We start from the raw sequence: 10,582 nt of genomic DNA, 5'->3' as shown, positions 1-10,582 counted from the left end.
ATCCCTTCAACTTGAGTATATCCTTGAGCAACGAGACGAGCTTTGTTTCTGTAAGTGCATCTAGTGCCACCCCTAGTTGGTTTTGGAGTATTGACGACAAACCTAGTTGAGGGACTAATGTGTTTGTGATAATTGCAGGATAACACAGGTAGAAGTCCCTCATTGATTCGGTTTTCCTACCAAAGATGACCCCTAAAAATGTATGAAGACATTGAAGTCAAAGGTGGTATATGAAGATATTCACATTGAAGACTATGACAAGAGAAGACACCACATGAAGCCTATGGAGCTCGAAGACTTAGATCTTTCGTAGTTCTTTTTCTTTTGTGTTGAGTCATAGGAACCACCGTACTGTTAAGTGGGGTCCAAGAGAACCAGTCAGAATGACTGAAGTGATGCCTAACCAAAACCTATGTATTCGAGTGAAGACTATGAGAGCGAATCTTGTCCAGAGTCGGACAAGTCAGCTTTGCTTGCAGCCCAAGTAAAGTTGTCGTGTGAGTTTGAAATCTGACCGTTGGAACACGTGTCAGTTCCTTAGTGACCCAGGGTCATTTCGGACAAATCAGGTCGGGTTGCCAAGTGGCTATAAATAGCCCACCCCCCACAACCATAAACGGTTGGCTGCTCAGATTGAGAGAACGGCTTTTGTCGTGTGAGAGCAACCCACCTCGAAGCCTTTGAGAGAGAATTCCTTGCGAGGATAAAGCCCTAACCACCCAGAGCCAAAGAGAATTGGGCATCACTTAAGTCTTCTTGTCTGAGTGATCTGAAGACTTATTACACATGAGGACTGTGCAACCTCCAGCCGGTTAGGCGTCGCGTTCTGAGAATCCAAGAGACATTGTGGATTGCCGGTGAACGAAGTCTGTGAAGGTTTGGGAGTCTACCTTGAAGACTTACCAGAGTGATTGGGCGAGGTCTGTGTGACCTTAGCTCAAGGGGAATACGGTGAGGACTGGGTGTCCTGAGCTGCGTGTTCAGGACTGGGTGTCCGGGACTGTGTGTCCTAAGGTTTAAATACCTAGCCGCCCTAACCAGACGTACAGTTGTCACAGCAACTGGAACTGGTCCAACAAATCATTGTCTTCAACGAGTCACTGGTTTCATCTTCCCTTTCCTTAACTTACTGTTACTCCTTGTGAAGTCATTGTATGCATGCACTATCTTTTGTCTTCACTGAGTGACTGCGTGTTCTGTTAGGCTTCATAATATCTTCCTACCTGATCCTTACTACATTGCTGCTATTAGTCATTGTGCTTTCACTCTATTGAATACTTGACTATGGCTTGCCTAGTGTAGTCTACCTTCCGCTGCATGGTAATAGGTTTATTTCTACCGTTTGTCTTCATAACTTCCACTTTTTGAAGACTTTCATAAAAATCGCCTATCCACCCCCCCTCTAGTCGATATAACGCACTTTCAGTTTCTGACAACTTGACCATGCTCATCTTGCTTGTGGCGATATATCCATTTGGTGCCTACTATATTGTGCTTGCGAGGATCAGGACGCTTAACCAGTTCCCATACATTATTCAGCTCAAACTGTTGAAGCTCTTCTTGCATAGCTTGAATCCATTTAGGTTCCATGAAGGCTTCATCAACTTTCTTGGGTTCAGATATTGAGACAAATGCGAAGTGCCCACAGAAATTTGCTAGCTGTGTTGCCCTTGAACGAGTGAGTGGACCTGGTGCATTGATGCTATCAATTATTCTCTCAATCTGTACTTCATTTGCAACACGAGGATGTACAGGACGAAGATTTTTCTCTTGCTGATCATTGTCATCGTTAGAAGGATTGTCTTCAGGCTGAGCATTGTCTTCAGGTTGATCATTGTCTTCAGGTTGATCAGGTGCGGAGATGATAAGTTCCTCTTTAGGCCGAGCTTCAGAAGGTATGATTTCTCTAGTTCCCATAAGTTTGATTGATTCATTGGATGGAACTTCATCTAGCACATTTGGCAGGTGCTCTCTTTGCGAGCCGTTAGTCTCATCGAACCGCACATCCACAGTTTCAACCACTTTATAGTGAAAGAGGTTGAAAACTCTGTAGGAGTGCGAATCCTTTCCATATCCAAGCATAAAACCTTCATGTGCTTTGGTGCAAATTTTGAAGTGTGATGTGCATCCTTGATCCAGCACCTGGCACCAAATACTCTGAAGTAACTGACATTTGGCTTCTTGCCAGTAAGGAGCTCATAGGATGTCTTGTTCGGAAGCTTGTGAAGATAAACATGGTTGATGATATGGCATGCATTATCAATGGCTTCAGGCTAGAATTTTCTTGGAGTCTTGTATTCATCAAGCATCGTCCGAGCCATCTCAATAAGTGTTCTGTTCTTGCGTTCGACGACGCCATTCTGCTGTGGCGTGTATGGAGCTGAGAATTCATGTGTGATGCCCAAAGTATCAAGATATGTATCTAGGCCAGTGTTCTTGAATTCAGTGCCATTGTCACTTCTGATGTGCTTTATCTTGACGCCATAGTTGTTCATTGCTCGATTGGCGAAGCGTCTGAAGACATCCTGCACTTCAGTCTTGTAGAGGATTATATGCACCCAAGTATATCTTGAATAATCATCAACAATGACAAAGCCATAGAGACAAGCAGTAGTAGTAAGAGTTAAGTAATGAGTGGGACTGAAAGATCCATGTGGAGCAGTTCGAAGGGTTGAGTCGTTGTCATGATTGTCTTCGAGGGATGCTTGGCCCTCGTCATCTTTCCTTCTTCATAGGCACCGCATAAGTGATCCTTCTTGAACTTGACGCCCTCGATGCCTATGACATGCTTCTTTCTTGCAAGAGTGTGCAAGTTTGTCATGCCAGGATGCCCTAGCCTCTGATGCCAGAGCCAGCATTCTGAAGCTTTTGCTAGAAGACATACGGCAAGTTGTGGTCCTGCTGAGAAATCTACCACGTACAAATCATCTTTCTGATACCCTTCAAACACTAGAGACTTGTCAGATTCCATTAGAACAAGGCAACGATATTTCCAAACATCACAATAAAGTTTAAATCGCAAAGCATTGAGACAGACATTAAGTTGAAACCAAGGGATTCAACAAGCATGACTTTATCCATGTGTTGATCCTTTGAGATTGCAACTCTACCTAGACCCAATACCTTACTTTTACCAGTGTCAGCAAATGTGATGTGACTTTAGTAAGATGGACGTAAGGTTGAGTCCATAAGAACGCTTCGCTTGCCAGTCATGTGATTGGTACACCCACTATCAATAATCCATTCCGAAGCAGCTGGTGTCGTACCCTACAGTGCAGTTAGGGGGATAGGCTTCGCGAAGAGAATTGTGAAGCAAAAACATTTGACGAGCCAGTGGACTATGAAAGCTTAGATCGAGATTAGGACTGATAGGGCAAGTAGCAAGCGACTCAGGAACAAAGTACATAATAAGACCATTTGGGCATTTGATCTTGCACCCTACAAGATGTTTAAGGTCCCCAGCAATAGCTTCAGATGATTTTGGTTTTCGGCTGGAGACATTTCCCCGCAAAAGAGAGTTAAGCTTTCTTAGCCACCCACATCTTCAAGGGTGGCTTCGAAGCAATGAGTCTAAGTGCAGCATCTGAGAACTTTGGCTTTGGAGCCCAAGCAAAAAGTCTTGCAGGTGGACAATAGTACTCATAAGAATAAGCAGAATAGTTCTTGGTCCTATGAACATGGCGGTTTGATGAAACGCGCTCATATTCACAGGCCTGAGTATGGCTTCCCTGCAAAACATTTGCATTAGTGCGACTCAGGTGAGTCCTCTGTCTATATGAAGCCTTTGGACCGTATGAAGCCTGTGGTCTGGGGTTTGTCTTCTTCACCTGTGGTGTCATGATGACATTCACAGGAAGATTCTCCAAACACCTTTTCGGCACCCAGACCTTCTTCATAGGCGGTCCATTCCTGCAGTTAGTACCAATATACCTGGCAAACACTTCACCCTTCTGATTCTTAAACAATTTATAGTTTGCATCAAAGGATTCATCAATAACAATGGGATTAGCACAAGTGAAGCCAGATAGGGTGGATGGATCCACTGAAGGTCCCTTTGCAGCAACCCATGTGGTTTTGGGGTACTGCTCAGGTTTCCAGTAAGAGCCATCAGCATTCATTTTCCTTTCGAACCCAACACCCTCTTTCCTGGGGTTTTGGTTCAGGATCTGCCTTTTGAGGACATCACATAGTGTCTGATGCCCTTTGAGGCTTTTGAACATCCCTGTTTCAAGCAATGTCTTCAACCTAGCATTCTCATCAGCAATAGCAGTGGCATCCTCAGCAGAGGGGTTAGTTGGCACATCAGCAGTTGAAGATATTGCAATAGTAGCAGTAGTAGAACAACCAGCAACAGAAGTAGCATTGTCATGCTCAATACATTTAATACATGGTGGTTCAAATCCTTCCTGAGCTGAACTGATCTGTTTGGCGTGAAGTGACTCTTTTTCCTTTTGAAGATCTTCATGAGCCGCTCTCAATTTCTCAAGATCTTGCTTCCTTTGAAGATAATCATAGGAAAGCTTTTCATGAGTTGTTGAGAGCATTTCATGACGACTTTCAAGTTCCTCATACTTAACGTGAAGATTTTTTATGTCTTCAATTAAGGACTGAGATTGAGTCATTTCAGCGTCTAACAGGTCATCGCTTTTGTCTAACAGTTTTTGAATATGTCCCATAGCTTTGTGTCGTTCAGTTGCAATTTTAGCAAGTGTTTTATAGCTGGGTTTGGAACCACAATCAGAGTCATCTTCACTGGAAGTTTGATAGTGAGTAGTGTGTGTGTTTACCTTGGCACCGCGTGCCATGAAGCAGTAGGTAGGAGCGGAGTAGTCCTTGTCATTTGCATCAGTGTCGGTGACGGAGTCATTGTATTCAGTGTTGAAGATGGACTTGGCAACGTATGCTGTAGCCAGACTCGCAACGCTAGAATCGGACTCCTCCTCAGACTCCACCCTCGCCTCCTCTGAATCCATTTCCTTGCCAACAAACGCACGTGCCTTGCCAGATGAGCTCTTCTTGTGTGATGAAGACTTTGAGGAGGACTTGGAAGAAGACTTTGAGTATTTCTTCTTCTTCTTTTCGTCAGAATCATACTCCTTGCTCTTCTTTTTCTTCTTGTTCTCATTGTCCCACTGCGGACACTCAGAGATGTAGTGGCCAGGTTTCTTGCACTTGTGGCATGTTCTCTTCTTGTAGTCATGAGCAGAAGCTTCATCATTCCTTGAGCTTGATCGTGAGGACTTTCTGAAGCCTTTCTTCTTGGTGAATTTTTCGAACTTCTTCACAAGCATAGCAAGCTCCTTTCCAATGTCTTCAGGATCATCAGAACAGCTGTCAGATTCTTCTTCAGATGAGGAGACAGCTTTTGCCTTCAAGGCACGAGTTCGCCCATAGTTGGGACCGTAGATATCTATTTTCTCAGAAAGCTGAAACTCATGTGTGTTGAGCCTCTCAAGTATGTCAGACGGATCGAGTGTCTTGAAGTCAGGACGTTCTTGAATCATTAGGGCTAGGGTGTCAAACGAGCTGTCAAGTGATCTCAGGAGTGTCTTGACGACTTCATGCTTGGTGATCTCAGTAGCGCCGAGGGCTTGAAGCTCATTTATGATGTCAGTGAGTCGATCAAACGTGAGCTGGACATTCTCATTGTCATTTCTCTTGAAGCGGTTGAAGAGGTTGCGAAGGACACTGATTCTCTGATCTCTCTGGGTTGAGACGCCTTCGTTGACCTTGGAGAGCCAGTCCCAGACAAGCTTAGATGTTTCCAAAGCACTCACGCGGTCATACTGTCCTTTGGTCAGATGACCACAGATGATGTTCTTGACAGCGGAGTCCAGTTGAACGAACTTCTTGACATCAGTAGTGGTGACACCTTCACCAGCCTTGGGAACGTCATTCTTGACGACATACCATAGGTCAACATCAATGGCTTCAAGATGCATGCGCATCTTATTCTTCCAGTAGGGATATTCAGTTCCATCGAAGACGGGGCACGCAGCGGAGACTTTAATTATCCCTGCAGTCGAGATAGCTAAAACTCCAGGTGGTTAAACCGAATCACACAGAACAAGGGAGTACCTCGCTCTGATACCAATTGAAAGTGCTAGTGATCGACTAGAGGGGGGTGAATAGGCGATTTTTATGGAAGTCTTCAAAACATGGAAGTTTCGAAGACAAACGATAGAAATAAACCTATTACCATGCAGTGGAAGGTAGACTACACTAGGAAAACCATAGTCAAGTATTCAATGGAGTGACAGCACAATGACTAATAGCAGCTAGGCAGTAAAGATCAGGTAGGAAGATATTGTGAAGCCAATCAGAAAAAGCAGTCACTCAGTGAAGACAAAAGATAAAGCAATCATACAATGACTTCACAAGGACCAACAGTAAGTAAAGGGAAGGGAAGGATGAAACCAGTGACTCGTTAAAGACAATAATTTGTTGGACCAGTTCCAGGTGCTGTGACAATTGTACGTCTGGTTAGGGAGGCTGAGATTCAACTCAAAAGACCTCGTCTTCACCTTATTCCCCTTGAGCTAAGGACACCCAGTCCTCGCCCAATCACTCTGGTAATTCTTCAAGGTAGACTTCCAAACCTTCATAGACTTCGTTCACCAGCGATCCACAATGACTGTTGGATGCTCAGAACGCGATGCCTAACCGGCTGGAGGATTCACAGTTCTCAAGAGTAATAAGTCTTCAGATCACACAGACAGGAAGACTTAAGTGATGCCTAACACTCTTTGGCTCTAGGTGTTTAGGGCTTTATCCTCGCAAGGAATTCCCTCTCAAAGGCTTCGAGGTGGATTGCTCTCAAACGACAAAAGCCGTGCACTAACTCTGAGCAGCCAACCGTTTATGGTTGTAGGGGGTGGGCTATTTATAGCCACTAGGCAACCTGACCTGATTTGTCCGAAATGAACCTTGATCACTAAGGAACTGACACGTGTTCCAACGGTCAGATTTCAAACACACACGGCAACTTTACTTGAGCTACAAGCAAAGCTGACTTATCCAACTCTGGACAAGATTTGCTCTCATAGTTTTCACTCGAAGACATAGGATTTTGGTTAAGCATCACTTCAGTCATTCTGACTGGTTCACTTGGACCCCACTTAACAGTACGATGGCTCCTATGACTCAACAAAGAAGAAAAAGAACGACGAAAGAACTAAGTCTTCGAGCTCCATAGTCTTCATGTGATGTCTTCTCTTGTCATAGTCTTCAATGTGAATGTCTTCACATACCACCTTTGACTTCAATGTCTTCTTACATTTTTAGGGGTCATCTCTGGTAGGAAAACCGAATCAATGAGGGACTTGTACCTGTGTTATCCTGCAATTCTCACAAACACATTATTCCCTCAACTAGGTTTGTCGTCAATACTCCAAAACCAACTAGGGGTGGCACTAGATGCACTTACAACCGAGGATAATTTCCCGGACGTTTCCCCCCTTCACCGGTACCACCTCGTACCGCGTTAGGGCACACCTAGCATCACGCTCTGTCATGTCTTGCATCATCATGCATTTGTTTGCATTATATTTATTGTTTCTTCCCCTCTTCTCTTGCTAGACACCGAGACCGACGCCGCTGCTACCCAGTACGACTACGGTGTTGACGACCCCACTCTCTTGCCAGAGCAACCAGGCAAGCCCCCCCCCCCTTGATCACCAGATATAGCCTACTCTCCTCTATACTGCTTGCATTAGAGTAGTGTAGTATGTTACTGCTTTCCGTAATTCATATCCTGATGCATAGCATGTCCTTGCTACTACTGTTGTTACCTTTACCTGCAATCCTAATGCTTAGTATAGGATGCTAGTTTATCATCAGTGGCCCTACATTCTTGTCCGTCTGCCATGCTATACTATCGGGCCGTGATCACTCGGGAGGTGATCACAGGTATATATTATATACTTTGTACATGATACATGTGGTGACTAAAGTCGGGTTGGCTCGAGGAGTACCCGCGGTTGATTCATGAATTGGGGGCTGGGAGGACATACTTTCCCGACAACCCTTTGTGTGGATCTTTGTGGCGAAGCGACATGGCAGGTTGTGACCACCTAGGAGAGAGGTGGGCCTGGCCCTGGTCGGCATTCGCGGTTATTTCAAGATAACACATTTAACGAGATCTTGGTATTTGATCTGAGTCTGGCTACTGGCCTATACGCACTAACCATCTACGCGGGGATAGTTATGGGCACTCGACGTCGTGGTATCAGCCGAAGCCTTCGTGATGTCAGCGACTGAGCAGCGCGTGCCGGGTTGGACTGGAACGCCTACTCTTGTATAAGGGAGGCTAGGTCTGCTCACCGGCCGCGTACGCAACGTGCAGGTCTGCAATGGGTGATGGGCCTAGACTCCTGCGCCATAGGATTTAGACCGGCGTGCTGACCTCTCTGTTGTGCCTAGGTAGGGCTGCGACGTGTTGATCTTCCGAGGCCGGGCATGACCCAGGAAAGTGTGTCCGGCCAAATGGGATTGAGCGTGTTGGGTTATGTGGTGCACCCCTGCAGGGAAGTTAATCTATTCGAATAGCCTTGATCTTCGGTAACAGGACGACTTGGAGTTGTACCTTGACCTTATGACAACTAGAACCGGATACTTAATAAAACACACCCTTCCAAGTGCCAGATGCAACCGGTGATCTCTCTCTCATAGGGTCACGAGGGGAGGATCATCGGTTAGGTTTATGCTATGCGATGCTACTTGGAGGACTTCAGTCTACTCTCTTCTACATGATGCAAGACGAAGGCTGCCAGAAGCGTAGTCTTTGACAGGATTAGCTATCCCCCTCTTATTCTGGCATTCTGCAGTTCAGTCCACCGATATGGCCCCTTTACACATATATCCATGCATATGTAGTGTAGTTCCTTGCTTGCGAGTACTTTGGATGAGTACTCATGGTTGCTTTCTCCTTCTTTTCCCCCTATCCCTTCTACCTGGTTGTCGCAACCAAATGTTGGAGACCAGGATCCAGACGCCACCGTTGACGATGACTCCTACTACACCGGAGGTGCCTACTACTACGTGCAGCCCGCTGACGACGACCAGGAGTAATTGAGGAGGATCCCAGGCAGGAGGCATGTGCCTCTTTCGATCTATATCCCAGTTTGTGCTAGCCTTCTTAAGGCAAACTTGTTTAACTTATGTCTGTACTCAGATATTGTTGCTTCCGCTGACTCGTCTATGATCGAGCTCTTCTATTCGAGCCCTCGAGGCCCCTGGCTTGTAATATGATGCTTGTATGACTTATTTTGATTTGTAGAGTTGTGTTGTGATATCTTCCCGTGAGTCCCTGATCTTGATCGTACACATTTGCGTGTATGATTAGTGTACGGTCAAATTGGGGTGTCACACCGATCACAAAGGGAACAACATATGTCATTATGCGGTTTGATCGATAAAGATCTTCATAGAATATGTAGGAACCAATATGAGCATCCAGGTTCCGCTATTGGTTATTGACCGGAGACATGTCTCGGTCATGTCTACATAGTTCTCAAACCCGTAGGGTCCGCACGCTTAACATTCGGTGACAATCGGTATTGCGAGTTCATGTGTTTTGATGTACCGAAGGTAGTTCGGAGTCCCGGATTTGACCATGGACATGACGAGGAGTCTCGAAATTGTCAAGAAGTAAAGATCGATATATTGGAAGCCTATGTTTGGACATCGGAATGGTTCCGGGTGAAGTCGGGAGTATACTGGAGCACCGGTAGGTTACCGGAACCCCCTGGGAGGTATATGGGCCTTATTGGGCCTTGGTGAAAGAGAAGGAAAAGAAGAAAAGGACGGGGCGCGCCCCAAGCCCAGTCTGAATTGGGAGGGGGGCCGCCCCCCCTTTCTTTCCTTCTTCCTCCTCCTTCATTCTCTCCTAGAACCAACAAAGGAAAGGGGGGAATCCTACTCCCGGTGGGAGTAGGACTCCCTTGGGGCGCGCCTAGAGAGGCCGGCCCCCTCCCCCTCCTCCACTCCTTTATATACGGGGGGAACCCCATGGACACACAAGTTGATCATTGATCCCTGATGACCCATAAGTATAGGGGATCTATCATAGTCCTTTCAATAAGTAAGAGTGCTGAACCCAACGAGGAGCAGAAGGAAATGATAAGCGGTTTTCAGCAAGGTACTCTCTGCAAGCACTGAAATTATTGGTAACATATAGTTTTGCGATAAGATAATTTGTAACAAATAACAAGTAATAAAAGTAAATAAGGTGCAGCAAGATGGCCCAATCCTTTTTGTAGCAAAGGACAAGCCTGGACAAACTCTTATATGAAGGAAAGCGCTCCCGAGGACACATGGGAATTATCGTCAATCTAGTTTTCATCACGTTCATATGATTCGCGTTAGGTACTTTGATAATTTGATATGTGGGTGGACCGTTGCTTGGGTACTGTCCTTACTTGGACAAGCATCCCACTTATGATTAACCCCCATTGCAAGCATCCGCAACTACAACATAAGTATTAAGGTAAACCTAACCATAGCATGAAACATATGGATCCAAATCAGCCCCTTGTGAAGCAACGCATAAACTAGGGTTTAAGCTTCTGTCACTCTAGCAACC

The sequence above is a fragment of the Triticum urartu genome, chromosome 7A (assembly GCF_056163025.1).
Source record: "Triticum urartu cultivar PI428250 chromosome 7A, HENAU_Tu73, whole genome shotgun sequence".
Taxonomy (NCBI): Eukaryota; Viridiplantae; Streptophyta; class Magnoliopsida; order Poales; family Poaceae; genus Triticum; species Triticum urartu.
This window is presented reverse-complemented; position numbering follows the sequence as displayed.